The sequence below is a fragment of the Solanum dulcamara genome, chromosome 2 (assembly GCF_947179165.1).
Source record: "Solanum dulcamara chromosome 2, daSolDulc1.2, whole genome shotgun sequence".
NCBI lineage: Eukaryota > Viridiplantae > Streptophyta > Magnoliopsida > Solanales > Solanaceae > Solanum > Solanum dulcamara.
In genome coordinates, this window is record NC_077238.1 from 68,807,505 (window position 1) to 68,826,814 (window position 19,310).

Here is a 19,310-nt window from a genome sequence, read left to right on the forward strand (position 1 = left end):
CCTTGACCCGAAACCCCTATAAGTCTCAACTAAACTAACTTTAGGCCTTGAAATATCAAGTCAGGCTCGGGACCTCTAAAAGTTCAATTAAGACCACCCCTAGGCCTAAAATCATCCTTCAAATCCAATAAGGTCATTGGAATTCAACTTGGAGCATCAAATCTCCAAATGTTGATCAAAGTCAACTCCTTAACCAAAATTTCAAGAATTTCCAACTTAGGACCTCAAATCTTTGTTACAACTCCAAATATAATTCCGCCAACTCTTCAGGATCAAATTCCACATTTTGAAGCTACTGAAATTGACAGAATTCTATTTCGATACTCGTAGCTCTGATTGGTATTAAATACCACTTTTGAACACTTTTAGCCTTTAAAATCTAAAAAAACTCCCAAGACTCAACTTTTAAAGAATTTCTTAAAACCAACACCCAAAACTGATAAAAAATAACTCAAAAAAACTATATAAAGGGGTAAAATGGTTATTTTATAAAAATTACCAAAAATGACATTCTAGGCATTATAGAAATGAATCAGCTACTTGACTACGTAATCATATGAAACATTCATTGTGGTTTTGTTAATGTGGTTGTGGTTGATATAAATGTGTACCTAGGGAATACATGTCACTCTTTGACTCATATACACATAGGGATCAGGTGTCACATTCCGACACATATACATATAAGGATCGAGTGTCATGTTTTGACACATACACATATAGGAATCGGGTGTCACATTTTGACAGAACTATTAATTTGGATGTGGGTTCTATGAGAGAAACATTGTGTGGCTGTCATGTTTGAATTGATATTTACTATATGTGATATGATAGAGAAACTGACCAAATTATAATTGAGCATGCCCATCTTGTGTAACAATTGATATGAAAGGACCAAAAGTCCAAGGTTATCGTGTGGACTATTGTATTTGAGATTTACACTTTGAAACTGTATCTTGTTCTTATAATGGTAAATTGGTAATTGTAATGACCTACTCTTGTAGTTACAAATAAGACAATAAAAAAGGAATTTTGACCAAAAAAGCTTGGGTAGTGACTTCGGAAAATTTGAGCCTAGGTCAGACTTGAATGAATTCTGAGTAAGGGGAAGTCTAGGGTGATAAAAATGGATGGGGAATTTAATCTTAAATTTGATTGGGTTACTGATAGCCAAGATGATATGGAGCTTGTACGACTTTATAGAATCACATTTAGGCGAGTAAAACTTTTGAAATTGAACTTGGTGTAAAAGGTATAAATTAAGACGTCTTGGGATGAAGGTATGTTGTGAAATGGGTGACTTGACATTCTTTAAAAGATCTCCATCTCCGCCTATCCTATCAAAATAGGATTACTGCCGCCAAGACAGGGCTGGCAGAGCGTGTGCCAAAAGTAAGTAATTTACTCCCTAAACTTGTACATTGATTTCTAGAACCCATAATCTATGGTGGGTGATCATTGGGGGAGGGCTTTGGACTGAAACTAATATTAAGAAATAGCCCTAGAATGGGGTTAGAATCATGGGTTTGTCCTAATAGGGGAATTATGTTATAATTCATGTAAATTAGGCCTTTATATTGATCCTGTATATATTATTACTGTTTTAGAACAAGAACAAGCTGAACGAACCTAGAAGGGGAAAGCTTCTGCACTTTAAAGTCGTCAAATCTTAACTTCATGGTAGGTGATGGTTTTTTTGTATGTGATTTATGTACTATCTAAATTACTCCACTGTATGCATATGTGTATGTGAATAGAGAAGAATGCAATGATCTATGTGAAATAATTACTTACAAGCCGTGACTTGTAATGAACCTATTTTTGGTAAATATGATAGTTTGACTATTCACTGTGATTGTGGTTGACTTGTATGCTTGGATCAAGTGTCATGTTCCAATACATATTTGGATCAGGTATCATGTTCTAATATATATTTGGATCTGATGTCACATTTTAACACAACTTTGGACCGGGTGTCACATTCCAACATATAAATAAGTGTTTGTAGGTCCCATGAGAAGACCCTTATGCGAAATTGCATGATATTGGGACTGCTGAACTGTGATAATGTACAGTATTGTTAAGAGATGATAATGGTTAAGTCTATTCTGTATATACGTGCTTATGGTGCTATATTTACTTATCCATGCCTCGCTTACTAGCTAACCGTGTTATCCTATGAGTACACTATTATTTTTGTGTACTGATACTGCATTTGCTTTGTCTTTGTTGAGTACATGACATATTTAGCCGGCTGGGGAGAGACCTTGCATAGAAGATCGTTAGTTTTCAGAGTTTGAGGGTGAGCTAGTTGTTTCAAGCTACCGTGAGCTCTTTCATATCGTAGTCCTTCATCCAGGTTTAAGACCCTTAAACACTGTTTTACTTTATGACTCTTTGGTATTCCATTCCCTTTTTCTTGTACTTGATTTTTTGCTATAGTTTTGGTACCTTGACTTTCAGTTTCTAGGAGTTAAATTTTGTATATATTGGGGTTGATAATTAGACATTTCTGAGTTTATGAGAACTCTGTATTATTTATTGGTTAAACCTGCTTCTGCATCTTTAAACTGCTTATATCTCGTGAATATTGTGAGTTTGGTTTGTACTAGTGGATCTCCATTATCCCACCAAAGGGTTAGTGTGGGTTCCAGTCACAGCGGATTAGGATTGTGACAAAGTTGGTATCATAGCCCTATGTTTATTGATCTTATTGTACAAAAACAAGTCTAGTAGAGCATTGTGGAATGGTACAGAGACATCTGTACTTTTCTTTCTTGGGGCTACAAGACTTTAGAAAAATATTTCTCTATATTTTCTTTTCCTCATATTATAACTTGATTCCAATTGGTATCTAGGGATCCAAATTGGTATCTAACCTTTTTCACTCTCTTGTTCGCAGATACTGAACAGTGTTTACAATAGTGTCCATCCCATAGCTTCTATTAAACCAGAAGAGGAACCAGTTGTGAGAGGACGCAGCCAAGACAGGGGTAGGAAAGGGAGATGTTATAGAGGTCGAGGGAAGAGCAGCGCTAGTCAGTGATGAGGATCCAATTGAGGAAGTAGAAGGATAGGAGGCCCCTCCTACACCCCGAGATCTATCAGAGGAGAACTTAGAGGTTGAGGAGGAAGAGACTACTGAACAGGTGGAGAATGCCCAATCTGGGGCTGCCAGTCTTCCCCCTCTGGATCCCATACTAGCACAGCAGATCATGGCTTTTCTGAGTGAGTTAGCTGGTACTATAGCCATCCCCACTATGTTCGCAGTACCAGCTCAGGTTGCTCATCCATTCGTTGTTATAGCTCCTCAAGTAGATAATATGCTAGGAACTAATACCTTCTTCAGGCCACTTATGGGTCTAGTTATGACCGGCACTGCACATGAAATGCTCATAAATTTTCTAAAACTTAAGCCACCAGTCTTCCACGGTTCTAAAAGTAAGGATCTGTATGAGTTTATTCTGGATTGCTATGAGAGGTTGCACAATCTGGGGATAGTACATTAGCAAAGATTGGAATTTGTGACCTTCTAGCTGCAGGGTGACGCCAAGAAGTAGTGGAGGGATTATGTGGAGTGTCATTCATCGATGTTTCCCCCACTTACTAGGGTCTAGTTTCATGCCTTATTTTTGGAGGAATATGTGCCACGTACCTTGAGGGATCGCAAGAAGGATGAGTACATGGTATTGGAGCAAGGTGGTATGTCAGTCCAAATTTCATGTATTGTCCAGGTATGCTACTCATATGGTAACTATAGATAAGGAGAGAATCTAGTTATTCGTGAAAAGGTTGAACCCCGAGTTGCATATTTTGTTGGTTCACATGACTTCATCAGGCAAGATTTTCAATGAGGTCACCGATTTATGAAAAACGTAGAGGGAGTGAGACGAGATAGGAAGGCCAAATATTTGGCTAAAAAGCCCAACAGTATAAGTAACTTCCAAGGATCCTATTCTAGAGGGTCAGGCAGACTAGCAATTGTAGTCCGGTTAATTGAGTCAGTACTTCCCACTTCTACCGGTAGTTTTTTAGGTACTCTACAACAATATCTGACCTAGAAGGGCCAAGGAGCTTCTTTTCCGCATAATAGGCCATCCTTTGAGTGTGGCTAATTTAATTGTGGAGAGTTGGGGGACATCAAGAGAGAGTGTCCCCACCCTTGCGGGATAGATTTTTCGCACCCCAATAGGTCAGGGTAGTAGTACCCACCGACGAAGGTAAAAATGGTAGAGGACATCAAGAAGGTGAGAGAAGAGGAAATTAGAGAGGTCATGTAGGCCGAGGTAATGGTAATGCTTGCTGAAAAGCAGCACAACCAGTCATAGAAATGGCCTTCAGGATGACAGGGCTCAGTTTTATGCCTTTCCGGACAAGACCGAGGCTGAGTAGTCTAATGCAATAATCATAGGTATTATTCTTATTTGTGACCGGATGGCTACAATTTTGTTTGATCCGGGTTCCATTTATTCATTTATATCAGTGAGATATGCCTTGGGTTTTGATACAGTTTGTGATGTACTTGAGCCCCCATCCATGTTTCTACCTTATTGGAGAGTCTGTCACCTATGTTTATCATGCTTGTTATCTTATGTTTATGGGATTCCAAACTTGGATTGACTTAGTGATTTAAGACATGACTGATTTTGATGTGATCTTAGGCATGACTTGTTTGTCTCTATATTATGTTTTGCTTAGCTGTAATGCTAAGACTGTGACTCTAAAGATCCTAGAGAGGGAAAGGTTAGAGTGGGAAGGGGTGTACAAGCTTAAGTCAGCTAAGGTCATATCCTTTCTCTAGGCTAGAAAACTGGTGGGGCAGGGTTGTTTGGCCTATTTTGCCTATATCTGGAATGTTGATGTAGAGTCTTTCTCCATTGAGGTGATTCCAATAGTGTGTGAATATGCAGAGGTGTTTCCTACAGACTTGCCTTGTATGCCTTCTGATAGAGATATAGATTTCTATATTGATTTAGAGACGGGTACTCGCCTAATTTCTATCCCTCCCTACCGCATGGCTCTAATAGAATTGAGAGATCTTAAGGCTCAAATTCAAGAACTTATAGATAAGGGATTTATCCATCCTAGTATTTCTTTCTGGGGTGTTCTGATGTTGTTTGTTAAGAAAAGGAATGGTAGCACGAGAATATGCATAGATTATCGAAAATTAAATAAGGTCACTATTTGAAATAAGTACTTGTTGCTGCATATTGATGACCTTTTTGATTAGCTACAAGGTGCATCAGTCTTTTCTAAAATTGATCTCAGGTCTAGGTACCATCAAGTGAAGATTACTGAGGATGTGCCCAAAATGGCTTCTAGAACAAGATATAGGAACTATGAGTTTGTAGTGATGTCTTTTGGGCTGACAAATACACTTGTTGCCTTCATGAGTTTGATGAATGAAGTTTTCAAGCAGTTCCTATATTCTTTCATAATTGTGTTTATAGATGACATTCTAGTATATTCGAGGAGTAAGCAAGCACATGCAAATCATCTTTGCATTCCTCTAGGTGTACTGGGAAACAGAAACTATATGCGAAATTTTTTAAGTGTGAATTTTGGTTGCCTTCTTGGGTCATTTTGTTTCGAAGGAAGGGGTAATGGTATATCCACAAAAGATTAAAGCAATTGGTTTTTGCCTAGCTCTGTGACTGAAGTTAGGAGTTTTATGAGACTTGCCAGTAATTATCGCCTGTTCATGAGGAACTTTTCTTCTATCGCTACCCATTTAATAAGGTTGACTCAAAAGGCGGTACCCTTTGAGTGGACTGACAAATGCGAAGGGAGCTTCCAAAAGCTCAAGACTCTTCTGACCACGGCATCTATCTCGACCTTCCTAATTGAAGGTTAAAACTTTATTATTTATTGTGATGCTTCACATTCAGGTTTGGGTACTGTGTTGATGCAGGGTAAGAATATTATGGCCTATGCTTTGCAGTAATTGAAGGTTCATGAGAAGAACTACCCAAATCATGTCTTGGAGTTGGCAGCGGTAGTGTTTTCTCTAAAAATATAGAGGCATTATCTTTATGGTGTCAAGTGTGAAGTGTTTACAGACCACCATAGTTTACAGCATATATTCACCTAGAAAGATTTGAACATGAGACAAGAAAATGGATGGAGTTGCTCAAAGACTATGATGTCACTATCCTATATCATCCAGGTAAGGCTAATGTCATAGCAGACACATTAAGTCGGAAACCGGTTAGCATGGGTAGTCTAGCCTATTTAAAAGCCTGCAAGCGACCCCTGGCTAGATATATTTAGGCCTTAGTGGCCAAATTCATGATACTAGGCATCTCAGAGAAGGGTTGGGTTATTGCCAGTGTTGATCTAAGGCCCATTTATATTGAAGAAATTAAGGCCAAACAGTTTGAGGATATGAACTTAAATAACATTAGAGAAAAATGTTTTGATGGGCAAGGCCCAAGATGTATTCCTTAATGCAGGTGGGGTGCTCAACTTTAGGGGAAGGATTTGTGTTCCCCGGATAGATGGCATAATTCAGAAAGTTTTGTCTGAATCCCATGGTTTGTGGTACTCTATTCATCCAGAAATGACCAAGATGTATCAAGACTCAAAGCATCTATATATTGGTGGTCAGATATAAAGAAAGACATAATTGAATATGTAGCTAAGTGCCAAAATTTCCAGCAGGTGAAATATGAGCACAAAGACCTGCAAGTTTGCTCCAAAAGATGCCCATTCCTGAATGGAGGTGGGAAATGATAGCCATGGACTTCATGGTGGGACTCCTTAAGATCTTGGGGAAGTATGATTTTATTTGGTTTGTGGTTGATAGATTGAAAAAGTCATCCCACTTCATTCTAGTTAGAGTGGACTATAATGCACAATAGTTGGCAAAGATTTATGTGAAAGAGATAGTGAGGCTGCACGGGGTACCCCTTTCTATCATTTCAAACCGTGGTACACAATTCACCTATAAATTTTAGGGAAATTTACATGAGGGGTTGGGCACTCAACTCAACTTCAGTACAACCTTTCATCCATAAATAAATAGACCGTCAAAGAACATCATCCAAGTGTTGGAAGATATGTTAAAGGCATATGTGATGGATTTGGAGGGTCATTGGGACAAGTTCTTGCCCTTGTGCGAATTCTCCTACAATAATAGCTATCACTCCAGCATTGATATGTCATCATTTGAAGTCCTTTTTGAGAAGGGATGCAGGTCTCCCATAGGGTGGTTTGAGGGTAGAGAAATGGAGCCCTTGGGGGTTGACTTGGTAAGGGATGCCCAGGATAAGGTAAGGAGCATCCAAGCTAAGCTTCTAGTAGCTCAGAGTCATCAAAAGAAGTATTTTAACCATAAGGTAATGGATTGACATTCTAGGTTGGCGAGCAAGTGCTTCTAAAAGTATAACCCATTAAGAGGACAATGAGATTTGGTAAGAAGGGCAAGCTGAATCCTCGCTACATTGGCCCTTTTGAGATTCTTGGTAGTGTAGGGATAGTGGCTTACAGATTGGCCTTTCCACCTATCCTGTCTAGGGTACATCTAGTGTTCCATGTGTCAATGTTGAAGAAGTACCATGGAGATTGAGATTAAATCATTAAGTAAGACTCAAGTTTGTTAGACAAGGACCTTCAGTACGAGGACAAGCTTGTAGAAATCCTAGATCATGATATCTAGAAACTGAGAACCAAGGAAATCAAAATTGTGAAGGTTCAATGGAAGCATCGTCCGGTAGAGGAAGCTATTTGGGAAACTAAGAAGGATATGCGAGATAAGTATCTCCAGTTGTTCATCAATTTAGGTACTATTTTATCTCTGTCTTAGCCCTATTTTTTCTAGTTGTTCACTGGGAATAAATGATGGATAAATTGATATCTATTGTAATGACCTGCTCTTGTCATTAAGAATAAGCCAATAAGGAAGGAATTTGGTCCAAATAAACTTGGGTAAGAAAATTTAAGCCTAGGCCAGACTTGGACGAATTCTAAGTCAGGGGAAGTCTAGGGTGATCCAAAAATATATAGGGGATTGAATATTATATTTGATTAGGTTAGCTGATATCCAAGATGATATAGAGCCTGAACGTCTTTACAGAATCACATTCGGGCGAGTAAAACTTTTAGAATTGGACTTGACGTGAAAGGTATAAATTAAGATGTCTTGGGATGAAGGTATATTGTGAAATGGAAGAATTAAGACTCTTTACGAGCTCTCTATCTCCTCATATCCCACTAAAATGGGATTACTTCCACCAAGGCAAGGCTGCTAGAGCGGGATGGTCCTGTTGTGGCAGGGCAGACACCATTTAATGTTGGGAAAAAGTCCAAAAATGGTTTTAGCATTACCATTTCATTCTTAAGAGACCAGATGCGACCTAGGGAGAATTCTTTGGTTGTTTCCACCATAGTTTATGCCAAAGGTAATTAATTTACTCCCTAAACTTGTAAATTAATTTCTAAAACATATGATCTATGGTGGGTGATCATTGGGAGATGGTTTTGGACTGAAACCAATGGTGAAAAAAAATGCTAGAATAGGGGTTGTGATCATGAGTTTTTTACTGATCCTTTGTATGTTATTACTGTTTTAGACCAAGAACAAGTTGAACGAATTCGGAAGGGGAAAGCTCCTACACTTTAGAGTTGTCAAAGCTTGACTTCGAGGTAGGTGATTATTTGTTTTCAGTATGTGATTCATGTAGTTGCTAAATTACTCCACTATATTCATATGTGTGTGTGAATAAGGAAAATGAAAAGATCTATGTGAAATGATTACTTACTGGCCATGACTTGTAATGAACATGTTCTTAGTAGATATGATAGTTTGACTATTCACTATAATTGTGACTGACTTGTATGCTTGAATCGAGTATCACTTTCCGACACATATTTGGATCCGATATCATGTTTTGATACAATCTTGGATTGGGTGTCACATTCTGACATATAAATAAGTGTTTGTAGGTCTCATGAGAGGACCTTTGGGTGAAATTGCATGATATTAGGACTGATGAACTGTGATAATGTTGAGTATTGTTAAGAGATGATAATGGTTAAGTCTATTCTATATACAAGTGCTTATGGTGCTATATTTACTTGTCCATGACTCACTTTATGGCTAGCCGCGTTATCCTACCAGTACACTGTTGTCTTTGTGTACTAATATTGTACTTGCTTTGTCTTTGTTGAGTAAAAGATATATTCAGCCTGCTGCGGACAGACCCCACATACAAGATTATTAGTTTTCAGAGTTTGAGGGTGAGCAAGTTCTTTCAGGCTACCGTGACCTCTTTCATATCTTAGTCCTTCATTCAGAACTTAGTCCCGTAAACGCTACTTTACTTTATGACTTTTTGGGATTGCATTTCCTTTTTCTAGACTTGATATTTTAATATAGTTTTGGTACCTTTGACTTTCAGTTTTGAGGAGTTAAATTCTGTATATATTGTGGTTGATAATTAGACATTTCTGAATTTATGGGAACTCAGTATTATTTATTGGTTAAACCTGCTTCTGCATCTTTAAACTGCTTATATCTCTGGCATTTTTGGAGTTTGGGTTGTACTAGTAGTTCTCCCACCGAAGGGATAGTGTGGTTGTCAGTCACGGCGAGTTGGGGTCATGATAGTAATGTTTTCTATACATACCTGTTATGATTATGTTATTGTTAGATCCGATAAAATTACCAAAATACCCCAAGACTAAAGAACACTCACGTAACATATCATCATTAACTTTTTTAACCAATCTGAGGCTGGAATATCGATCAGGGAGAAAACTTATGTGGGGAAATGGTCTTGGTCGAATTTTAGGCCAATTGGATAGAAAGATAAATTGTCAGAGTGAAATGATGGAAAGTAGAGGAGTGCGCGACAGGTCCGCACACAGACCTAACGACCTGGCATGGACTTGAACTTAATCGTATCCTAGATATTTTCTACGGGTTGAAATCAAAATACACTATAAGGGAACAAGTGTGCAATAGGCTAATTTTTTGTTAGTTTTTATTTTAAGGAAAGGGTATTTCAGTCATTTACCCACCCTTTCTATACTTAACCAATGACTAATATATGTCTTTTTCGACCTTAAAAGAGTTTCTAAACATTCCTAAGTTCTTCTACGTAGTCTAACTAAGATTTAGGGCTAAGAAGTGGAGAAAAGGCTAGTGTTCTAAAGATTCGAGCAAACTCTTACAAGATTGATTGTTCTATCTTCATCCCAGGTATGTAAGGCTAAACTAAAGCATGGACTTTGTTTTTCCATGTTCCACATGTGATAGGTTAATTTGTGAATGAATTGAGTCCCCATGATTGTGATAGGTTGAATTGTCAATGAATTGAGTCCCCATGATTGTGTTTCTTGAGAATTTTCTTTAAACTTAACATATTTTTACATAATATTGCGTAATTGATGATTTCTATGAATTTGTTCTTGAACAAATGATTTTGACTATTTACTTCATAAACCCTTATAGTACTTTGACCAACATTGAATGTATATGCCTAAGGATTGAGTCTAGAGCCTTGAACTTGTGAATGCATGATTGTGATTGAGATGTGAGCATGATGAAACTTGATAGTCTGTGTATCTTAACTATTGAACTCAATTGAATGGTCTCAACTAAATGTTGTTATAAATGATTGTCCCAACTACTCATAAATGAATAATCTGGGAATGATTGAAAGATTGATTGTTCAAAAGGATTGATTTGATAGAACCGATGAACTGATAAAAGTCGCTATGAGACTTGTTCATTGGTCTATTAAGATTAATTTTCTTATGAGCATTGATTCTTGGAAGGAGTATTGAGAACCGAATTGAGTAAGAGTAAGTAATAACTCGAACCCAATAACTACTTATCCACCATAAGAGAGGATTAAATTGTTAAAGTCAGATTTTTCCCTTGATTTGAATGTCCTAAAAACATAGGACTTGATTTCTTGATTGGATCCTTGATTGGATGATTCGTCCTTCACCCTAGCAAACTACTGGATGGTTGTGGCAACAGAAATGAGCTTGTTGTACGATTACTGGCTCATAAGTGATTTTTGTCGGATAAGAAAAACTCCCATATAGGTATTGATAGTACTCTGAGTTGATTAGATTGGATCAAATTGGATTGGATTATATATGATTGGTCTCTTTCTAAACCTTATTCTTGCTTTAGACTTATGATATTTTTATTGAGTTCCTTATCTTTCTAATTTGAGATATTTGAACTGGTATTATTCTATCTTGATGCATGTTTTATTCTTCCATATTACATACTCGTACATTTCACGTATTGACGTCCATTTCGTCCTGTATCATTTTATGATGCAGAGACAGGTACTAGAGATTATCAACAATCTCGCCGTTGAGGATCTGTTTACATTCCAGTTGATTGGTGAGTCCTCCTTGCTTCAGAGGATACCACTATTTTATCATCTAGCTTTCGAGTTCTGACGTTCCTTTTATTTTGATTTGGTAGCCATGAATCTTTCATTGGCACCACTTTGACTGTTGATAGAGGGTTCATAGACTAGATTATTGACTTGTTGATTTGAGATTATCTTTTGGCTAGTTTCATTTGTACTAGTCTTGTTGATTGGATTAGATAAATTGTTGGCCTTTGGCCATATTCTATAAGTATTTATTTGATCATCTTGATGCGTTAAGTCTTCCGCTGATAGAGAGTTGATTGAATGATTGTGTGAACAGATCAAATGGTTCACTTGGAGACTAGCAATAGTCCCAAAGTGTCGGCCACGCCTAGGGTACCCTCCCGGGATATGACAGTTATGATTTCTAAATATGTCTGTATCATTGGTATGAGGTTGTTGGTAAGAAAATGGAGAGCAGTTGATGTGTTCTTTAGTGAGATTAGTGACTTAAATCCAGACATTGATGGCGCCCTATTGGTACATGTGTAAAAGGGGGGATTTGGAGAGAATTCATGCCTCTGGACATGACGCATTAGTGGGAGAAATCCCTCTATGGAGAGGCCGCAATAGCAAGTTAGGTTCCTTTATGGCTGGTCAGTACAGTTAGGAGAGGACCCTAAGACTATCTTATATTTCCCTCTTTCAAGTGAGATGCTAATTATTCTAGGGTAGGTGTTGGTGTGAAAACTTAAGGTAGTAGACTGGTTAGACAGAGTTAGTGATGGCCCCTAGTTTGTAAACTCCTCTATGTGATAGAAGGGCTAGGGCTTGATCTGTATTAGAGTTGGCAGTGAACTAACTAGAAGGGATGAGAGTTAGGTTTGAACGACTTTAATGAGGTTAATGGGAATGATACGAGTTTGTGTATAAAGGTTTGGCGGCTTATTTTCTTAAGTGCATGTTTTCTTCTTGTTGATTTATTCATATTATGCAATGTGTAGTGGATTGACGGATGATGTCTACCAGTACGTGTTGTTTGTACTGATACTACTCTTGTTATGCCTTGGCATAGCCTAGTTACAAGATTAGTAAGGTTTCTTAAGTGAAGACGCAGATGATTCTCCGACAGCTTCTACTCCTTCTTCCTTATGGTTGGAGCTGTGTCATTACTCTATTTATACTATATATCATTAGAAGCTCTTGTACCTATTTAGACTAGAGTCTTTGGGGGTGTTAGAATATTTTTATAATAAATCTTAGAGTTTTAAAATTCAATTATGGTGTATTCCTAATTCTTAAGTTGTGGTCTTGTTATTTTGTTAAACTTCCGCATGTTATACCCTTTTGGGGACTGAGGGTTCTCCTGCTTAGGTGTTAGAGTGGGTGCTCGCACAACTCCGTGGATTGGATCGTGACATCACGAAGGAGGGAGACATAAACCTTACTTTCTTTATATGAAAGTCTACATTAGTCAAGAAATATGAATTCAATTGATAAATTCTTATATATAAAATAATTGTTGTTCAATTAAAAAGAAAAAAAAAACCTTCGCGAGCACACACATAAATATACATGTTTTCATGAATTTATTAGTATTTTTGATTTTATAGCATGATTTAAACTTTTTATCTATATGCAGCATCACGATAAATATTTTCACACAAACTAAAAAATTTAATCATTGAAAAAAGACTAGTCAAATATAACACAAATTATTTTTTCATTTTTGTATTACTTTACCGTTTGAACATTAATAATGGTCATAGTAAAAGAATCTAACACAAAATTATAATTTTAGTAGATCAATTAATTTTAATAATCACTGTTTTAAAAGTTTCTCATACGTGCAGTATTATTTCCTCACCTCGGTCTTCACTTCTCTCTCTTCCTTTTTTTTTTTTTTTACATTTTTTTATAAGTAATTTGTCTTTGTTATTTTAAGTCCTTATCTATATATGGAGGATCATAACAAATATTTTCATACAATTTAAAATTATAAATAATATCTATTAATTCTTTATTTATATTTTATGTTACCATTTCAACATCGATATAATTCAGAGTAATAGAATCTAACTGGTAAAGTTGCTGTCATGTGATCAAGAGGTCACGGGTTCAAGCCTTGGAAACAGCCTCTGGCAGAAATGCAAGGTAAGACTGCGTACAATAGACCCTTGTGGTCGGGCCCTTCCCCGGATCCTGCGCATAGAGGGAGCTTTAGTGCACCGAACTGCCCTTTTTAAGAGAATCTAACATAAGATTACAATCTTAATAGGTCAATTAATTAGTGCTAAAATTTTCCTATAAATAATGTTGAAATCTTCTTATTTCCTCACTTCTTTTCTTCAATTAGATTTTCACCAAGTGTTTTGTTTTAATTTTTTCAATAATTACGGCGAATAATATTTTTCCAAACGATTTTAATGATGCTCCTAATTGCACCATTTGTCTCGAAAAAGTTGTTGATAACGGTAGAAGGTCCATTACATAACTTGTTTGTGAACATTTCTTTCACACTGGTATGTAATATAAATCTAAAAATATTTATAGATTTTTTATAACAAAAAAAAGAAACTTTTTTTAATTCATTCATATGTTTGTATTAGAATATTTCTATTGAAAACACCTGATAAATCATGTAGTAGTTAACTAGATCTATCTTTACTCAATATATAGAAATGTTTATTCAATTCATATGACTTTTCTCTAGAAATTTTATTTGAATCTTTTAACTAAGTTGGATTTTAGTTTCCTCTGACTCATTGGAAGAGAAAGATAAAACCTATATCATGATAAATCATCTAGTTAGCTAGATTATAATTTTTTTACTTTGATTTTTTAGATAAAATTCTTTCATTAAATTTGTAAAAAAAAAAAAGTAAATAAGAGGATGAAAGACTCGGAAAGAAAAAATAGAGAATAATACATGAAATCATTTAATTTTTGTGTATTATTTTATCTAAAAGTTTGAACTTTATAGTTTATATGGCAATTTCATTTGTTTGACATACATAAGATCTAACCATTTTCTTTGTACATTCTTTTTTTCTTTTTAAACATGAAATAAGTTGATTACGAACTTTTTACTATCAATGCATAGAATTAAAAACAAAATCTTGTTATGAAGATTGTATTGGATCTGAATTCAATGTTAGGGGTGTAATGATGTGCCCCAATTGCCGAGCTATCGAAGAAGAAGGGTACTGGATACGACCTGCAGACATTGAAGATGGTGATGACGAAGATGATGATGAAGACAACAACGATGATACAAACTATGATGATGATGATGAAGATAGCACTGATGATGATGAAGATAACATCAATGAGGATGAATATTATGAAGAACTTGTAATTATTGTGCATTTTTACCTAATATATTATTTCATCATAGTAAATTATATTACTTTATTTTTAATATAAAAGTTATGTAAGAATAAATTATTACCGTACTAATATAATCTTTAGGGTAAATATCAAGTGTAGGCCAGTAAGTCTCTACTATTTTACGAAAGATTTTATCCTTTTTTTTTCAGATCTATTAATTTTTTTGTAAAATGAAATTATATATATAAATGTTTAGCTTTCCATTATTTATTAATTCTAACCAAAATAACATATATTTGAAAATTTCAATAGTCATTTATGTCTGAAGAGGAGATGGACCATTGTGCAAATGCTGTAGCATATAATGAAGGTGCTAACAATATGAGGTAATTAATACTTTATTATTTAATTCCTTTTTTGGTTTACTAGTAAATCTAGTTTTATATATATAATACTTATTGTAGGCCTGGTTTTTTGTTTTTTCTTCTTCTTATATTAGATTGCTATGTGTTAAAACTAGATTTATTTGAAATAAATTAAACTAATGTTAATAAATGAAAGACAATATTTTAACAAATATATATTAAAAAAGAGAGCTCATATTAATGATAGTCTAAATACCTAGCTAGATACCCCTTAAATTTAGTTCAATTAATAAAGCATGCACTTTAACTTTGCTAGTAACATTAAAATATATTTTCTTGGTAGAAAGTGTCTCATAAACATCTTATCCTAACACGATAAAACCTATATTTTTTACTTACACTCAAGTGCATAAATTTAACATACAAAATTAATAAATAGCATGTGAAGGGTTGAAAAATAAAAAATATGCAATAATTTTAGACACATTAAACGACAACGACAAAGATCACAAGTAGGAATTTTTTGGGTAAATAATTTTTTTAAAAAGCCATGTAGAGTTGCAACAACTACTTTGAGTAGGTGCAGGGAGTTTTTTCTTTTGGTAAGTAAAAGCTTTTACAATACACAATATAAAAAAAAAAACAAAAAAAACAGCAGGTTTGGAGAAATGAGCCCCAAGTCTTGCTAAACATCATAGTCGAATTCATTTCTATTCATCTATTGTAACACTACTAGGGATACACATTGAGTTCACGTAGTCTACTATCTCGCTTGAGTTGGTGGGATACACATTAAGTTCACGTCTCGTATAATTTGTCTAAGAATGATCTTCGTCCTCTGTTTGTGCTGAAAGATTCTATAATTTTGCTCCATCCACAAGTAATGGATAGTTCCAGCAAAAGTCATCATGTACACTTGTGCAATGCCATTTCTCCTATTCATGTGTAGTATTTGTAACACCTCCCAAAATGTTTCCCTAAGATTCGGACCTTTCTTGTATACGTGTAGGGTCGAACTCCTTTATGGTAAAGCATATGCTTGAGTTAAGATGAGTCCTTGAATAATTGAAGAGTGTTGGAGGTGATGTGGGGTCACGAAGGACTTCCAGGACCAAGCTAAGTCCAAAAGGTTCGTCGTGGTTAAGATTTTGGGAGAGTTCGTTTAAGGGGTCGACTTCTAACGACCCTATCTTTTGAAAGATGAAAATTTGGGTGGCCCACAACCTATTAAATTAAAGTTTGTCGAGTCTTCTTTCCAATGCCACCAAGAATGTAATTTTTGGAGTTCGGAGTCAAAAGATACGATGATCCTAAGATGAACTAGCACGGCAGGAATTTCAGGCCTGGGGTGCAACTGCCGGAAATCTGAGCTTGGCGTCGCAGTGGCGCGACGCGCCACTATCGCTCCAAGAACATGCCTCAGTAGTTTGGCCCCTGGCGCAGCGCGCCACTACAAGGTGTGCAGGGCTTTTCAAGCCAAATATCCAAAACCCAAAAAATATGGCCTTGGCGCTATAAGGGCGCGACGCGCCACTATCGCGCCAAGAATATGCCTTAATAGTTTGGTCCTTGGCACGGCACGCCACTATCAGATGTGCAGGTTTTTAGGCGTAATCGACCTGGTGCTGCAATGGCGCGACGCGCCACTATCGCGCCATGAGCATTTTAGCCTATTTTTCAGAACTTTTGAGAAGGGGCAATTTGGGAATTTATCCCAAATTATATATGTATCATCCTTGAGCATTTGGGAACATAATTTTCAGCCTCTCTCTCTCTAGAAAAGCTCTAGAAAATCCTCTCTTCTTCTTTTTCTTCTTCTTCTTCTTCTTCTCCATTTCCAACGAGGATTTGTTCCAAGAGCTTCAAGACTTCGAGCTTCCCATTGAAGACCCAACAATAAGGTTTTCTTCAAGTCTTCACTAAGGTATGTAAGGCTATCTAAAACATGGGTTGAGTCCACCCATGTGCCCTATACCTTCTTTGAGAATAAATGTTTATAGGAATGGCGTTTCTTGCTAGGGTTATGTTCAAATGAGTCTGGTCATCTGTTAAATTGATTCTTGCTATGTTGATGAGGTTGAGTCAAGAAACTTCTAAAAAGAGCCTTTATGTGAGTATGAGTTGATGAAGATGAGTTGTTAAATATGATTTATTGATCTTCTTAACTATGTAGATTATGATAAAGGGTGTTATTTTCTTTAAAATATTGCTTATTTTAAAGTGTCGATTTAAAGCCTCAAAGTTGTGATGAGTCTCAAAGATTAATCAAATGGATGGAGGAAATGATTGGTTATGTCTATATGTTGCTATAAATGTGCATTTAAATTACTCTTGAAAGATACAATTATGAGATGTGTGATTGTGATAGAGTTGACGAGTTGACAAGGTTGTAATGAGACTTGTTGATATGATTTGATTGAGTTGATTGGATGGAGTTTATGAGCATTGAGTCTTGGGAGGAGTATCGAGCACCGAACTAGGCAAGAGTACAGTCCATACTCAAACCCAATAACTACGTCGCCAAACATAGGAGGGGATTGAACTGTTAAAGTCGGATGTTTCCCCAAAATTATTGTCCTGACATTATAGGACTTGGTTGGATTGGATCCATGATTGGTTGATTCGTTCATACCCTGGCAAAATATGAATGGATGCGGCAACAACGTCAGTTTGTTGTACTTTCACTGGCTCATAAGTGATGATTTTCGGATAAGAGAAACCCCCACATAGGTCTTGATAGTACTCCGAGTCAATTGAGTTGAATTGTGTATGTGATTTGGTCCCGTCTAAACAATATTCCTTCTTAGACTTACGACGCTTGTTGAGTTGTACTTCTTTCTGAGTTGAGATTCCCGAGTTGATTTGGTTCTTTCTGATGTTGTTTCATTCGGCCATTTTACATACTCGTACATTCCATGTACTGACGCCATTTGGCCTGCATCATTTCATGATATAGAAACGGGTACTAGAGATCATCAACCGGCGCACCGTTGAAGATCCACACACTCCCAGCTAGTTGGTGAGTCCTCCTAGTCTCCGGAGGATGTTGAGTTTCCATATAGTTTTTTGTTGTTTCCCTTATTTTGATTGTTGGTAGCCATGTGCTTGTCATTGGCACCTTCTAGACTTTGATAGAGGCTTCATAGACTATAGTGTGGGGAGGTTGGACTATTATTTTTTTTGAGGAGTCTTATTATATTTGTTGTTGATTTGATAGTTATTTGGCCTTTGGCCCTAAATTATGACTAGTACTTCATTGACTGAGTCTTCCGCTGAGAGAATGTGTTTGAATGAATGTGTGACTGGACTAGGTGGTTCGCTTGGAGGCTAGAAATGGCTTTCGAGTGCCGGTCACGCCTAGGGTACCCTCCCGGGGCGTGACAAACATGGTATCAGAGCCTAGAGTTCAAAAGTCCTAGGGAGTCTATGAAGCCGTGTCTAGTAGAGTCTTGCTTATGGGTGTGTTGTGCACCAAACTTATAATCAGGAGGCTATAAGACATTAAGAATTGCTTCACTTCTTTCATACTCTGAATTCGTGCGATAGAGTTAAACTCTATAAAACTCTTTTCTAATTCGTGTGTTTATACGTTACAGATGATGCCTCCTAAACGTACGGCTAGCCAGAGAAATGTTGATAATGCAGAGATGCCCCAGACAGAGGTACGCCCGGCAAGGGCTAGAGGCCAACCTGCAAGATATGCGGAGGCACCTCAAGTGCCTGCTACTCCGCCTGCACCCACATCAGAGGCAGAATTTTGAAAGGCAATTGCAATGCTCACTCAATTAGTGGCTGCCCAAAACGGTAACCAGAGTTTGCCAACTCTTAGCTGTATTCCCCAAGAGCCATCTGCTGCCACTAGAATTAGAGACTTTCTGAGAATGAATCTGTCGGCATTCACGGGTTCTAAGGTTGATGAAGACCCCCAAAACTTTATTGATAAGATGTGGAAAATTCTAAAATCTATGTATGCTACGGAAATTGACGGGTTGAGTTGGTGTCTTATCAACTTAAGGATGTGGCAAACATTTGGTATAACCAATGGGAACAAGGTAGGGGTGAGGATGCTGAACCTGCTAGGTGGGATGAATTTGAGGGAGTCTTTCTTGACCACTTCTTTCCCCGAGAATTGAGGGAAGCAAAAGTGGAGGAATTTGTGAATCTGAAATAGGAAGGTATGACAGTTAAAGAGTATGACCTGAAGTTCATCCAGCTGTCCAGGTATGCTCCAGAAATGATCCCAGACATGAGGTCAAAGATGAGAAAGTTCGTCTCC